Consider the following 16,034-nt stretch of genomic DNA (forward strand, 5'->3'; position numbering starts at 1 on the left):
AGGGCTTCCTTTCAGAGAGGGAACAGGAGACTGGATTCACCGGCCTCTGGCCACAGTTGTGTGAGGACCACAGGTCCGAGTAATGGCAGCTTTTTTCAATCAAAGGGTTGGAAGGCACATGTATTTGGAAATTCTGTTACTTGTAATTGGAGCCATCCTAACTAGTTACATATCTGGGGAACATAAGTAGTCCATTTTGGTCAATTTTCTTTACTCTGTTCATGAAGACTCACCCCCATCACCACCAGTCGCTGCTGAATTGACTTGACGTTTGGCAAGCTCCCCTGTGCTCCATACGGTTTCCGATGGCTTCTTAGAAGTAGATCACCAGGCCTTTCTTCTGAGATACTGATGGGTCGACTCAAACCTCCAACTTTTGGGTTTGTGACTGGAGGTTTAACTGTTGTCATCACCTGAAAATCACAACAATTAAATATAATAGGGGGAAGGGAAATTTTGAAAGGTACTAAATAGTAATATTCTGAATTATAATATTTGTCTAATCTTACAGACTTTGCTTAAGACAGACAAAAAGGTATCAAATTTCAGATAAAATCTATAGGAAAATGTGATTTATAATATTAAAAAAATTAAGAGAATTTATTTGATTATTTATGCTCCTAACTTTCCATATCTCCCTTGAAACATATCTTATAAAGAACTTATTGGTTTTGTTATAGAAGCAGTTCATTAGAACAGATAGACTTCCTAGTATAATTTTCTTCATAAAATAAAATATTACAGTATCTAATTACAGATTTCTTCCTGGTGGTTGCTTATACTTTCATTGACATAACATTTCCATGACCAACAAGAACATCCTACAAAAAATAAGGGAGCCTAAGAGCAGGCTTACTAGTTGAATAGAGATTGGTGGAACCCTTGAGATTATAGCCCTTAGCCACCCTTGAGGTCTGGAAATGAATTAATTTCTATTTCAGCCAAACAATAGACACGCCTTTAAGGAGAACCGTAACATACGTGAGGCTCACAAACCTTAGAATAATCAACCATTTGAAATCAAAAGGGCACCACTTAATCCAAGGACAAAATCCAGAAAGGTTAGGAAAGGAGAAAGAATGGAAACAGGAAACAGGGTGGACATGGAATGAGGGGTGTTACATAGTGGGGATAGTAATCAATGAGATGAAACAAAATGGGTATGAATTGCTGAATGGAAGAAACTGACCAACTGTAAATCTTCACTCAATTCACAATACAAAGGTTTTTAAAAGGGAACCCAATAGCTTTATAAGTATTTCATCCTGCTAGATGTAGAAGAGAAAAAGACAGCAATACTACAGACAGAGCTATGGAGGTCTGACTTTAAAACAAAGGAAGGACGCGCAAGCAGAACAAAGTAAGAGATTCTGCTAAGATTTCGTCTTTCCATCTCCTAACCTCCCACCTGCCTTTCTTGCTTGCTTTGTTTGAGTTCTTTCCAAAAACGCATGGGAAGAATATTCAGTATAGACTCTGACCATGGGCGATTTCTAAAGTATTTCATGAAGGACTGAAAGCTAAAGGAAAAAATCCCTATGTTTTAGGAGTGGAAGGACTAGATTACAGAGAATGGCAGACAAAGAAAAATGCTCCTTATGGGTGTGTTGGTAGTAAACACCCGTACTGCTGAGGCTCTTCGGAATCCAATGGAGGGAGCAGCAGGATTGAAGACTGTTCGGCACGAGATAAGCCAGGGTTCCAATGGTGGGAAAATGTGTCCCAGTATATCTGCGCTCTCTATTGCTGCTCTCACAGAAAGGCGCTAGCAAGCACTTTTATCCTCTCACAGTTGAGGAAAATACAAGTCTGAAACCAGGGTGCGGGCTTTTTCTTTCTGTTGGCTCAGGGGGAGGTCTATGTGTCCTGTAAACATCGGTGGGCCCGTCACTCCTTGAAGATCTTCGTGTGTCACAGCATCAACCTTTCCCTGGGTTTAGGAAGCCAGGGGATAACTGGAACAGACCATCAATGGCTCAGATGTAGGTTCAAGTTGAAGTTGAAGAGAATTAAACAATCCACAATGGCCACAATACAACCTTGACTATATCTCAGCTGCATTTCAAGAACAGAGTTGACTCTTGAACTAACGTCAGAAGATCTGATAAGGTGTAGGAGAGCATCCAAAACAGTCAACATGAAAGACATCATTTAAAGAGCGGGAAAAAGGAAAGATCAAAGTAGATGTCAGAAGTAACTCTGTCTGAAACTTGCTCTTGACTTATAGAAATGATAAAGTACAAGAGCTGAACAGAAAAACTTAAAGAGCAGCTTAATTCGACAAAGTAAAGTATTATAATGAAATGTGCAAAGACTTAAGAGCCAAAAAGGAAGAATGCTCAGCATATCTCAAGCTGAAAGAACTGAAGGGAAAAATCCAAGTCTCAAGTTGCAGTTTTAAATAATTCTATGGGAAATTTTTGAATGATGCAGGAAGCATCAGAAGAAGATGGAAGGAATACAGAAGTCACTGTGCTAAAAAGAACTAGTTGACCTTCAGCCATCCAAGAGGTAGCACATTATCAAGAATCGATGGTACCGAAGGAAGAAGTCCAAGCTACTGAAGGCACTAGGCAAAAGCAAGGCTCCAAGAATTGACGGAACACTAATATAAAAAGTACAGTGGGCATAGGAAGCACTGCCAACACTCACCTTTCTATTCTAAGAAATTTGAAGACAATTACCAGACCAATCACTTAGAACAGTTCCATATTTGTACCCATTCCAAGCAAGGTTACCCAACAGAATTCAGAAACTATAGAACAATATCATTGGTGTCACATGCAAGTCAAAAGTTGCTAAAGATCACCCAACAATGGTGGCAGCAATATATTGACAAGGAAATTCCGGAGGTCCAAGCTGGATTCCAAAGAAGTTGTGGTACAAAAGATATCATTGCTGATGTCAGATGGATCTTGACTGAAAGCAGAGAATATCGGAAAGATGTTGTAGTAGTTACACAACGTGTAGGGGTGGAGTCTAGCTTGTTAATCAGGTCACAGCCTGAAGGCGACTCCTTGTGGGTGTGGCCTTCTCATAAGGATGGTTCTGGGAACCTCCCCCTCCCCCACCCAGCCCCTGTGCCTTCACCTTCTTGTTGAGGAGCCCCGCAGAGACCTGTGATGTGGCCACTGCCATTGGATCCACACAACACTGCTGCACCCATCTGCCTGTGATCTTCCTGCATTCTGCAGTTCTCCACACTGATGCATCCATTATCCTACCTATTTCCTCAAATCTGTTGCAGACCAGGAGAAAGATCTGAAAGTATTCATTGTCTCATTTCTGTCTCAACTCCCCAGAATTTAAGAATATCTGAATGCCATGGGCTGAGTAGTGGTTCTTTCTTTTGTACATTGGTTCACTATGAGTCAGAATGGACCGGACGGTTCCTAACAGGAACAACAAAAGTTTCTGAGCTCAGGGACCCTGGGTCCAAAAGATGGGCTCCACTGAAGGCTTTCTTTCTTCAAGATCAGAACTCTCTCTCTGCTGCTCAATTGTTTACTTTATTTTATTTATCAAAGAGATGAATTCAAGATGCAACCTAATCCTGTATAATGTAGCCTACCTCATTAACATAACTACTTTTAACCCTGCCTTAATATAGGTTTGACTTTACAACATATAGAATAATTACATTAGATCATGAAAGTGGATGGTAATTACATAGCACTGAGAATCATGACCTCGCAGAGTTGGTAAATATTTGGTGCGGGACATAGTTCAATCCATGATATGGTGCAATCCTAAAGCGTACTTGCTGCAGTTTAAACCCGTTTCTTTTTGCTCTTTTCTTTAAAATCTAGCAAATAACCGATGACCTGTTTTGTCATGTTTTGGTTCTTTAATCCTTAAATTAACTCTCAGAAAACTGTAATTCTTCATTTTTTCTCCCCCTCCCCCCCAGATTAATGAATTGCAGTAATATTTTCCCACAGGTATTTTTTCCAGCTACCATCACTAATCAATCAATTTCATATTTTCTTTTTACCTCAAAAGACCAGTTGTCTCAAAATCTAGATTCCCAGGCCATGAACTAAACTACTGAATAAGAGTCTTAGGAGTGGAACTTTTATCCACACTGTCTTAGGTCGAATTCTCTAAAGGAAAAAAACCATTTAAGCGTGGATGTGTAGGTCTTTATGTCCTAGAAGTCTTTATGGGAGCAGACAGCTCCTATGAGGTACTGGTGCGTTTGAACCACCAACCTTGTAGTTAGCAGCCCAAAGAATACCCCAGAAAAACACCAGGGATAGACAGATAGATAGGTAGATAGATAGATAGATAGATAGATAGATAGATAGATAGATATAGGTAATTGATAGATATAGATAGGTAAATGATAGATAGATATCAATAGAGATGGTGAGGGAGAGAATCATTTATCTCAAGAATATGGCTCATACAGTTGTAGAGGTTGTAAATCTTAATCTTTGTGTCAGGTGTCAGGCTAGAGGTTTCTCCTGTCTCACATAGCTACATGGGCTGATAAAAATCAAGGCAACTGGGTAAGATGTCAGGTTGCTGGCTCACAGACTAGAGAAATCGATGAATTCCAAGAACCAGGAATTAGATGATAGTCAGATGCAGGATCCAAAGCAGGCAGGATCAAGCTTTGCCAGAATGTCCATGTGTCTTCGTATATTGCATGGAGGGCACATGTCCAAAGAAACTCTCCTGACAATTGACTGGCTGATTAGACCATCAAGGATCATTACATACAAAAGCACTAAGAATCATGACCCACTCAAGTTAACACACAATCTTAACCAGCACACCAAAGTTTGAGAATCACTGCTCTAAGAGTTCCACATCTTTCACATTATAATAATTTGATTATTATTTTTACCAAGGTTTGGACAGCAATATAAAAGATGTATCATTCTATTATTCTATTTCTTAGTGAATTACACTTATCTTACTCTTTCCCAGTATCAACTATACATATTGAAAAACCGTCTAGTACAGTGGTTCTCAATCTTCCTAATGCTGCAACCCTTGAACACAGTTCCTCATGTTGTAGTGACCCCCAACCATAACATTATTTTTGTTGCTACTCCATAACTGTAATTTTGCTACTGTTGTGAATCGGCTGACCCCTGTGAAAGGGTCATGTGACCCCCAAAGGAGTGGCGACCCACAGGTTGAGAACCACTGGTCTATTAGTTTTGCCGTGAACTACGTTGTTAGTAAAATCACTGAACTGGTATTTGAACATTCATTTTCAAATAACTCCTAAATGAAATGTGCTATAAACAACACAATCAAACTAGTATATATTTGTTGTATTCTCTTTCTTTACTCAGAAGTCTTGAGCAAACTGACTTTCTCTCTCGATATGTAAAATTGTAAGAATGGTATTTCTTAAAGGGAATAAATAACTGCATACAGCTTATGTCATTGCCTGAAATCCCTGCAGTAACAGATTAAATCTTTCTTATGGGAGAACTCAAAGTATGAGAACATTAACTAATCAACTTTCTCAACTCATTTAATTAACCGTTTCATCTGTAAGTAAAGTGAAAGCTCCTAAAGAATTTCTGCCACAAGCTGCATTTTACTTCTGATCATAGTTATCTTATAACGCTGACAGTAACTGGAAATCCACTCGTTATGGAGAGCAAGAACCCTCGGAGTAAAAATAGAGGCTGAAGATTCCATTGCAATCTGTTTTGCACCGTGTAGAAACAGTCCAATGGAATTTTAAAACCCTAATATCGCTAAAATAACATTAATTAAAAAACATCCACGAAACACTTTACTATACATTGTTTTTGCCAATAAATATATGGTCTTGTTCTAGCAATATGAATGACAAAAATGCACACACACATTTTTAACTACGATTAGAAGTTTGGCTAAAATATACCACCTGAAACACGTAAAGGTCATGGTCCTCATGCGTCAGCATCACTTGGGGTCCACATTAGAATGACACATTTTTGAGGTTGTTGTTCTGTACTGACTGAATCAGACTCTCTGGGAGCTGTGACCTAAGAATCCATATTGCCAATCCTAAACCCTTATTTATTACTCACACTGCATGGTGTAGTCCTCTTTACTCTCTATGAGGTCCTGATCTTCCAAGCCGGCATGATTCACTGCCTTAGACAGAGGTGGGCACCCAGGTGCTTGCCGGCAGTCCAGGATCGATAGGCACAATGGAGCAGCTGTGATCAATTCTGTACTTTTTGTCATTTCTTTTGGTGCAGAAATGTCTGGGCCACTGCTCATAACTAGTTACAATCTGCTAATATTCTCTGGGAAAACGTAATGGTGACCCCAATTTCAATTGTCACCTCGTTGAATCACTCACGGGCAAACTTTATTCTTTAATGGCAGCATCGAAAGTAAATCTGCGTCATGTACCAAGAGACTTGCTGCAGAGGGTTCCTCAAGTGTTCCTTTAGATGTTTGTTTGGTTCCCAGGTAAATAGGCGGTCTGTTCATGTGATTTGCTTCTCATGAGAAGGCAGCTTCACTACATGCAAGAGTCTCAAAAGACCCAAAGCCAATCCTACTGCCATCAGTCAATTTCAACTCATAGCAGAGTAGAATTTCTCCACAGGGTTCATGAAGTTGTAAATCTTTTACCTTTTTTGGGGGGTGGGGGGTGGGGCTGGGAACAGTGTACTTTATCAATGGTACATGACAAGATTGGGCTCTCTAAGCACTTACCCTGCTTCAAGTGGTCTGGATGGAAACGCCAGACGATAGGATATTCTGTGAATTGGGAAACTGAGTTAGGGCAGTGGTTCTCAACCTGTGGGTCGTGACTCCTTTGGGGGTTGAGCGACCCTTTTACAGGGGTCACCTGATTCATAACAGCAGCAAAATTAGTTATGAAGTAGCAACAAAAATAATTTTATGGTTGGGGTCACCACAACATGAGAAAGTATATTCAAGGGTCGCAACATCGGGAAGGTTGAGAACCACTGAGTTAGGGCTAAGGGTCCCCAGAAGCTGAGGGCCTCTGTCTTCCTCTAGTGCTGAGGTGGGGCTGGTGGTCCAGGGCAGAGTTGGTGGGTGGGCTATGATTCTTTGGAGGCCATGTGGACCATGAGGTCCACCACCCTGTTGCTGGAGCCAAAGTCATTGTCATACCAAGGAATGAACTTGATAAAGTGGTCATTGAGAGCCTTGTCAGCCCCGGCATCGAAGTTGGAAGAGTAGGTGTCGCTGTTGAAGTCACAGGAAATAATCTGGTTTTCCATGTAGCCCAGAGTGCCCTTTTGGGGATCACCTGATGCCTGATTTAACATCTCGATGTCATTGCATTTGGCGGCTTTCTCCAGAGGGCAGATGAGATCCACGACCATCACTTTGGGGGTGGGGACACAGAAAGCCATGACAGTGAGTTTCCCATTCAGCTCCCAGATAATCTTGCCCACAGCCTTGGCAGTGCCAGTAGATGCCAGGATGATGTTCTGGGCAGCTCTATGACCATCAAGCCAGAGGGGACATCCACTGTCTTCCGGGTGGCAGTGATGGCAGGGACTGTGGTCATGAGTCCCTCCATGATGCCAAAGTTGTCATGGTTGACCTTGGCCGTGGGGGACAAGAAGTTGGTGGTACAGGGAGCATTACTGACCCTGACCATCTTGAGGGAGTTGCATATTTCTCATGGTTTGTGACCATCCCAAACATGGAGTCATCACAGAAGGGGCAGAGATGATCTGCCCCCTTTGGCACCCCCCTTCAAGTGAGCCTCTACTTTCTCTGTGGTTACGAAGACACCAGTGGCCTCTCCAACATACTCGCACAGTTCACCCCACTTGGGGTTGGTGGGATCTCACTCCAGGAAGATGGAGATGTACTTCCCATTCATGATAAGCCTCCCATTCTCAGCCTTGATGGTGCCATTGAACTTGCCGTGGGTAGAATCATACTAGAACATGTAGATCATGCAGTTCAGGTCAATGGAGGGGTCATTGATGGCAACAGTGTCCATTTTTCCCGAGTTGAAAGTAGCCCTGGTGACCAATGGTTCAAATTCCTTTTACTCTGACCTTAACTATCTTGTCTCCGGGACGTGACTGGGACTGGACGGGAAGATGCACTGCCTGCTGCACGGAGAGGAGCAGAGAGCCGAGGTTGTAAATCTTTATGGAATCAAACTACTCTGCTATAGTTGTCTCCTGCATGATAGCAGCTGGTGTGTTTGAACCTCCAGCCTTTAGGTTAATAGCCCAACACTTAACCCATTGTACCACCAGGACTCCCTCAAATCTACCTAAATATGATTATATGTCCTGCATTTCTCCATGTCTTGCTCTTTGTATCTGTCTGTGTTTCTCCACACTAATGGCTTTTGAGTTTTGATTTTTTTTGCTCATTGCCATAATGACTACAAATCTTAAACATGGGGCCCATCTGTTAATGCCTTTAATACTCTGGCCAAAGCATTCTTGATATAATTGAAAATTTACTTGCAAACACAACTTTACTAAGGAGCAAGTGCAATGTTTTCTAAACTGTGCATGTGTAGTACAAGCAAAGATTATCATAGAAACAACATAGCATTCAGTAGGGTAAACTAGCCGAATCCTGGTTCTAAATACTAATGAGGGAAGGGGTGTGTGTGTGCGTGTGTGTGTTTAAAGCTTATTAGATTTACACTGTTAGGTAAGGTGGAAGCAATTAAGGGGCATTATCTCACAGTTATACCTATTACAACTCAACAGATGGAAGCAATCACTAGGTATCATCTCCGTTCCTGTGGGACAGGAATCTGGGGAAAGCATAACTGGCTGGTTCTCGCTCAGGGTTTCACACTTGGCTGCAACCACACTTTCAGCCAGAGCAGTGGTTATTTCAAGGTTCTTCTGAGGAAGATCCACTTCACTCAGATAGGTCTTCTCCACAGAGCTGCCTCGTGGCACGGTGACGGGCTTCTGCCAGACTGAGTGATCCAAGAGTGACAAACAAGAAGCGCCCAAAATGGATAGGCGTCACAATCTTTTTATAACCAAATGTTAAAAGTGACATCCCTTCACTTCTGTCACATACTATTAATTAGAAGTGAGTTCATACATTTTGCATACACTCAAGTGGAGGAGATGACACAAGGGAAGTAATACCAGGAGGTGGGTGGTGGATTCCCAGGAGCAATTTAGAGGCTTCGGATCAGTTTCTTTATTGCAGGAGTTCTCAAATATTGAGTATGTTCCACACTACTAATAATCTTTGGTTTCTTTATAGTTACCTATTTCATATATATGAGATCAGACAGCATTTGTCCTTTTGTGACAGACTTATTTCACTCAGCATAATGTTTCAAGATTCATCCAAGTTGTGACATGCATCAACATTTCATTTCTTGTTATAGTTGTGAGCTATTCCATTGCATGTCTATACTACATTTTGTTCACCCATTCACCTTTTGATATTGTGAACAGCACTGCAATGAATACTAGTGCACACATATCTATGTCTGTCAAAGCCATCACCTTTTCTGGGTACATACCTATGGGTGAAACTGTTAGGCCATATGGTAGTTCTATGTTCAACTACTGAATGAAGGAGTCCAAGGTACATTAAAGGCATTGGTAAAACACAAGTCTCTAGGAACTGAGGAAATGCAAACTGAGATGTCTCAACAAACAGATGGAAGTGCTCCCTAGGGATGTCAAGAAAAATGTGAAAGACAGTTACGTGGTCAACATATTAGAAGAATCCATACTTGTACCCATTCTGAAGAAGTTTGATCCAATGGAATGTAAAAATTATCAAATAATATTATCTTCAAGTAAAAGAATGCCAAAGATAATTAAAAATAGTTGCATCAGTATATTGACAAGGAATTTATTGACTAGATTCAGAACAGGACATATGTCACGGATTGAATTGTGTCCTCTACACATGTGTCAATTTGGCGACGTCATGACTCTCAATGGTTTGACAATTCTGTAATGATGTGATCACTCTCCATAATCTGAACAGCTAATCGATTATAAATGGATGAGGATGGCATGCAAACAGTCTTTCTCAGGTTACAACCCTGATCTGATAAGGGGAGCGTTCCCGGAGTATGGCCTTTATCACTTCCAAAGGTCCCTCCCTGGGGAAGATTGGTGCCAAGACACACAAAGATCTCCCAGGGATGCCAAGCCCACAGAGGTAGAAAGAAGCAATGGCTTTCCCCCAGAACTAACAGGTAGTCTTCTCCTAGGGCTGGCGCCTTGAATTTGGGCTTCTATCCTCCTAAACTGTGAGGGAATAAAGATCTGTTCGTTAAAGATATTTGGTGGTGATTCTATTAAAGCAGCTCTAGATAATTAAGACAACATGGAATGAAATATTTCTGATATCTGATGGATATTGGCTAAAAGCAGACACTACAAGAGAGATCTTTACCGATATACTCATGTTTTATTGACTATATGAAGGAATTTGGGAATCATATAAAATTATGTATATCATTATGAAGAATGGAAATGCCAGAAGCCTTAATAGTACTTGTGGGGAAACTATAGACCAAGAGATAATTATTTGAATACAACCAGGGGACTGCTTGCTATAAAATCAAGAAAGGTAAAAAAATTAAAATGAAACACTTAAAATAAAATCAAGAAAGATGTACATCTTGGCTGTATTCTTTCATCATACTTATTAAAGTTTTGTGCTGAGCAAATAATCCAAGACGCTGGACAGTTTCAAGAAGAATCCAGCTTCAGGATTGGAGGAAGGCTCAGTAACAACCTGTGACATGCAATTCGTTTGCTGAAAGAAAGCCAGAGACGACGTGAATCACTTACTGCTGGTATCAAAGACTAAAGCCTTCAGCGTGGATTACTTCTCAACACAAAGCAAAAGTCATCTCAACTCGACCAATAAGCAGCATCATGATAACCAGAGAATAGATTGTCAAGGATTTCATTTTAGTTGGACCCACAATCAGTGCCCATTTAAGCAGCAGTCAAGAAACCCCAGAGCATGATGGGAAAATCTATTGCAAACGACCAGAAAGCAATGAAGTCACTTTGAGGATGAAGGTGTGCCTCATCCTAGCCATGGCATTTCAATTTATATGCATGCTAAAATGGGACAGTAATTAAAGATGACTGAAGAAGAGTTGATGCATTTGAATTATGCGGTTGACAAAGAACACTGAATGTACCATAGATGACCAGAAGAATGAGCAGAGTTATCTTGGAAGCAGTACATCCAGCATTCTCTTTAAAAGAGAGGGTGACGAGACTTCAGCTTAGGTATTTGGGACGTGCTATCAGGATGTTGCTGGAGGACAGCAGGGTCGATAAATCAGATGGTCAGAAAAAAAGAGGAAGACCCTCTATAACAGCGGTTCTCAACCTTCCTAATGCCGCGAGCCTTTAATACAGTTCCTCATGGTGTGGTGACCCTCAATCATAACATTATTTTCGATGCTACTTCATCACTGTCATTTTGCTACTGTTAAGAATCGGGCAACCCCTGTGAAAGGGCCGTTCGACCCCCAAAGGGGTTGCGACCCACAGGTTGAGAACCGCTGCTCTATAAGCTGGTTTGACATAGTAAGTAGCTTATACAAAAATGGGTTCAAGCACAGAAACAATTGTAAGGACGGTTCAGGGTCAGTCAGTGTTTCATTCTGCTGTATGGGGGTTGCTATGGGTCAAAACTGATTCCAGCGCACCTAACAACAAAATTCAATGCTTAGCAACCTGAACATGATCTCCCACAGTGGCTATACCGTTTTACATTCTAACTAACAATGAATAAGCATTCCAGTTTCCCCACAACCTCACCAGCATGTGTTTTTTTCTGTTTCTTGATCATTTCCAATCTTTGGAGAGTGAGGTGATATATCATTGTGGTTTTGACCTGTAGCTCCCTGAAGGTAAATGAATTGGAAACGTAGGCAACATCTAACAATATGCTGTTGAATATCTTTTCGTGTTCTTACTAGCCATTTGAATACATTCTTTCTGAAGTAACTTCAGCTCTTTTCCTAATTTTTTTCTATTGGATCATTTGTCTTTTGGTTGTTAAATTATAGTTTTAAATGCATATATAAACACACACATATAAACATGTATAATCACTATGTTGATACGTGTGTGTCTAGATTATCTCATCTGATAGATGATTCTTGAAAATTTTTCACTTTGTTGATAGTCTTTTTATATATGAAAGTATTTAATATTCATGAGGTCCCATTTATCTATTGTGTCTTTTGCTGCCTGAGTTTTTGTTATCATATCAAATAATCTATTGTTAAACACTAGGTCTTACAGCATTATCCTTTCATCTAATTTTTTTATAGTAGGTTTGCTGAAAGTTGACAGAGCCTATTTTTCATTTAACAATTCATACACTTGTGCTTCCTGACTCTGGATCCAATCCCCTCGATGTAACAGAACTCTTCTCCATCCCTCTCTAGGGTCCCAAGTCCCCCGTCCTCTTTCCTGCCTCCCGAGCTTTCCTTTTCTGCAGATGCTGCTCTTTTGGTGTTCTATTTTTGTTGTATTGAGGAATACCTTCCTCTCTAGTGTTATTTCCTTTATATGTCTGTCTGTTGTTTGCTGGATCAATAGGTAACCTCATGATAAAATGCAAAAAGATTGGCATTGTAAAGGATTTCATCTTGGCTGGATTCACAATCAATACTCATGGAAGCAGCAGTCAAGAAATCAAACAATGCATTGCATTTTGGAACTCTGCTGCACAAGACTTCTCTACAGGGGGGAAAGCAAAGACGCCACTGTGGCGACTAAGGTGCACCTGGCATAGGACACTGGTATTTTCAATTACCTCACACGCCTGTGAAAGGTGGAAATAGGATAAAGAAGACTGAAGAAGAGTTGATGCATTTGAATTATGGGGTTGGTGAAAAATATTGGGAGTATGAGGAGATACCCCCACCAAAAAACCTGGAATTTTTTTCAAAGCTATGTATTTGCTTATTTTTTACAAAACACCCTTATCACCTTCAAAGTACTCTCTATTACACTTAATACATTTGTTAAATCTGAGATTCCATTCTTGGAAACATTTTTCAGACTTATCTGTTTGGATGGCTGACAGCACCTCCCTCATTTTTTTCTTCACCTCTTCTATGTTGTCGTCAAATCTCTGTCCTTTCATGTCCCTCTTCATTCACGGAAACAAAAAGAAGTCGCACGAGTGAGCTCAGGGGCCTAAGGTGCATGGGCCAAGAGGGGCACGCTGTTCTTTGCCCCAAGCTGGTGCACTGAGATAACTACATGAACAGGCGCACTGTTGTGGTGGCAAACGCAGTCCCCGTCTGCCACAAATCAGGCCTTTTTGTTACACACTGTTACACAATCTTTTCAGAACCTCTAAATAGAAAGCTTGATTGAAAATCTGTCCTATGGAGTTTCTAAGAGTCAGATTTGACTTCACAGCAGTGGGTTGGGTACCCAGACTTTCAAGAAAATAAATGAAGCTTCTTCCTTTTAGAAACCCATCTCTGTTAAAATTGGGCCTCCTAAGTTACACGGCAGAAGATGAAAGAAAAGGGAATAAGCATTTGTCCTATTTAGTGTTAACTCTCACTGGCATCAAGTCAATGCCTACTAAATAGTGACCCTCTAGTACCGGGTAGAACTGCCCACGTGAGTGTCAGAGGCTAGCTCTTCCAGAGAGCAGACAGCCCCATCTTTCTCCCTCAGAGGGGCTGGTGGTTTGGAACTGCTGACCTAGTGGTTAGCAGGCCAACACGTCCCCACGTTGCAGCCCTTTCAGACAGTTCCTCATGCTGTGAGGAACACCGCCCCCCAACCATAAAATCATTTTCATTGCTACTGTATAACTGTCATTTTGCTACTGTGATGAATCAGGCCACCCCTGTTGTGGAGGGGAGTCAGACGCTTACAGACATCCTCCCTGAGGGCTGTTAGTCACCAGACTACAGGGTAGGCCTCTAGGACAGTTAGTCACCAGACTATATGGCAGGCCTCATTCCCTGCTACTGGGGACAATAAAGTATTCCTCCCTGAGGCCTGCAACCAAGGTTCTCACCCTGCCAATAATGATCTCCATCAGTTGAGTCAGGGAACAGGCCAAACTGACTCTGTGACTTCCAAAGTTAAGTTATCCGCCCATCTTATCACATGTATACTCCCAATCCCTCCTCTTACTATTGCATGTATGTCCCTAGACCACCCCTTCTCATTACTGTTTATCTGTAGCACAACCCCTCCCTGTGATGTATGTCCTCACCTGTAATTAGGGGGCTTGCATGTCCCCAGAGAAAATAAAAAGCCTGGGCTAGCATTAAAATCTCTCTCTCCCTCCACGTGGACCATCATGAGGGACTGAGGTGAGCATGCTACCATGAATCGTGTCTGACTCCATTTATTTCAATACTTCCATCTCTCATGCTCTCTACAACTTTACTATAATCTTTACTTATTATCGCTGTACAATTGCGCCTACCGGATCCGTAATGATGTGTTAGGGGCTGGCTTCCCCTGACACCCTGTGAAAGAGTCCTTCGACCCCTGAAGGGGTCATGACCCACAGATTAACTAGGGTTAACCTGTATAGGGTTAACTAGGTATATTAAATCCCATTCACAGATTTTAAGGGCCCTAGGAAGGTCTGTTTTTAAAAAATAAATATAAAGGTACAATGCTGGGTTATTTAAGCTCACAAATTCCATAGTAATTTTCAATATTAACTCAAGAAATAGCTTTGTATCTATCTTTGCACATATATACCTATATGTATATGTATGTATATATACAATTTCTGTCATTAGGTGCCATCGATTTGATCCCAACCCTTAGCAACCGTATGCACAACTGAGCAAAACACCACGTGGGCCTGTGTGTCATCCTTAGTGACTGCTATGTGTGAGCCCTTGATGCACTGTGCCAATCTGTCCCCTCCTTTGCCGCCCCGCCACTTTACTGAGCGTGATGTCCTTCTCCAGGGACTGGTCTCTCTTGACAATATATCTAAAGTACGTATGATGAAGTCTTGTCATCCCTGCGTCTACGAAGCAGCCTGGCCTTAGTTTGTCTAACACAGATCAGTTTGTCCTTGGCCTTGTCCATGGTACGTTCAGTATTCTTCCCCAGCACAATTCAAATGCATGGATTCCTCTGCAGTCTTCCTCATTCAACGTGCAACTTTCACGTGCACACGAAGCCATGGAGTGTAGTTCCATGCTTGGGTTAAGCATACCTTAGCTCTTCATCAAAGGAACATCCTTGCTGCTCGACACTCTAAAGAGGTCTTGTGCAGCAGATTCGCCCGATGCAAAGTGGTTGGTTGCCTGACTGCTACTGCCATAAGCATGGATCGAGCGTCCAAGCAAGGCAAGGTTTGACAATCTCAACCTTTCTCCACTTATCATGATGCGACCTATGGGTCCCATTGTGAGGATTTTGGTCTTCTTTACATTCAGTTGTGATCCATTCTGAAGGCTACAATTCTTGATCTTCATCAGCACGTGCTTCAAGTCCTCCTCACTTTCAGCAGGTAAGGCGTGTCATCTGCATGCCACAGGTTGTTTATAAGCCTTCCTCCCATCCCGATGCCACATCACATATTCTTCCTAGCACAAGTTAATGCGATAGAAGATCTGACTGAACTTAGTGGGGATCATTGGCAGACCCTCTGTGCGCTGAAATGTGCGTTCAGGAGCTCAGACAGAGAAAGTAATGTTAATGAACTAGATTTCTGATTCCTTATTGCCAGTAACAAAAAAGGAAACATGAGAAACGCGGAAAAGAAACTAGCCCTTGTTCATCGTAAGGAAGGGGAACTGTTGAAATTGGGTGTCACTGATGGAAGCTTTGAGAACGGAGTCCCCAAACCTGGGGCGGAAAGACCCCTCCCCGGCCCGCTGTCCAGAGCGACGGTGAGTTGGGGCGGTGTGGGCGCAGGGCGGTGCAGGGCGAGGGGTCGGGGTTGACCTGCGGGATCAAGGCCAAGTGTGCAGCAGGGACTGGGGAAGGCCGGGTCAGGACCGGTCGGCCGTCCGGCAAGGCGGAGCCTCCGCCTCTCCGCGCACCCGCCCCGCCGCCCCCTCCTCCTCCTTCCCCTCGGTCCCGCGCCAT

At 42.1% G+C, this 16,034-nt stretch overlaps 1 pseudogene; it reads right to left on the reverse strand.

The window, feature by feature from the left end:
* Positions 1 to 7,034: 7,034 nt before the first annotated feature.
* LOC142423935 (glyceraldehyde-3-phosphate dehydrogenase-like) lies at positions 7,035 to 16,034 on the reverse strand (annotated as a pseudogene).

Source organism: Tenrec ecaudatus, chromosome 13 (genome assembly GCF_050624435.1).
Source record: "Tenrec ecaudatus isolate mTenEca1 chromosome 13, mTenEca1.hap1, whole genome shotgun sequence".
NCBI classification, from domain to species: domain Eukaryota; kingdom Metazoa; phylum Chordata; class Mammalia; order Afrosoricida; family Tenrecidae; genus Tenrec; species Tenrec ecaudatus.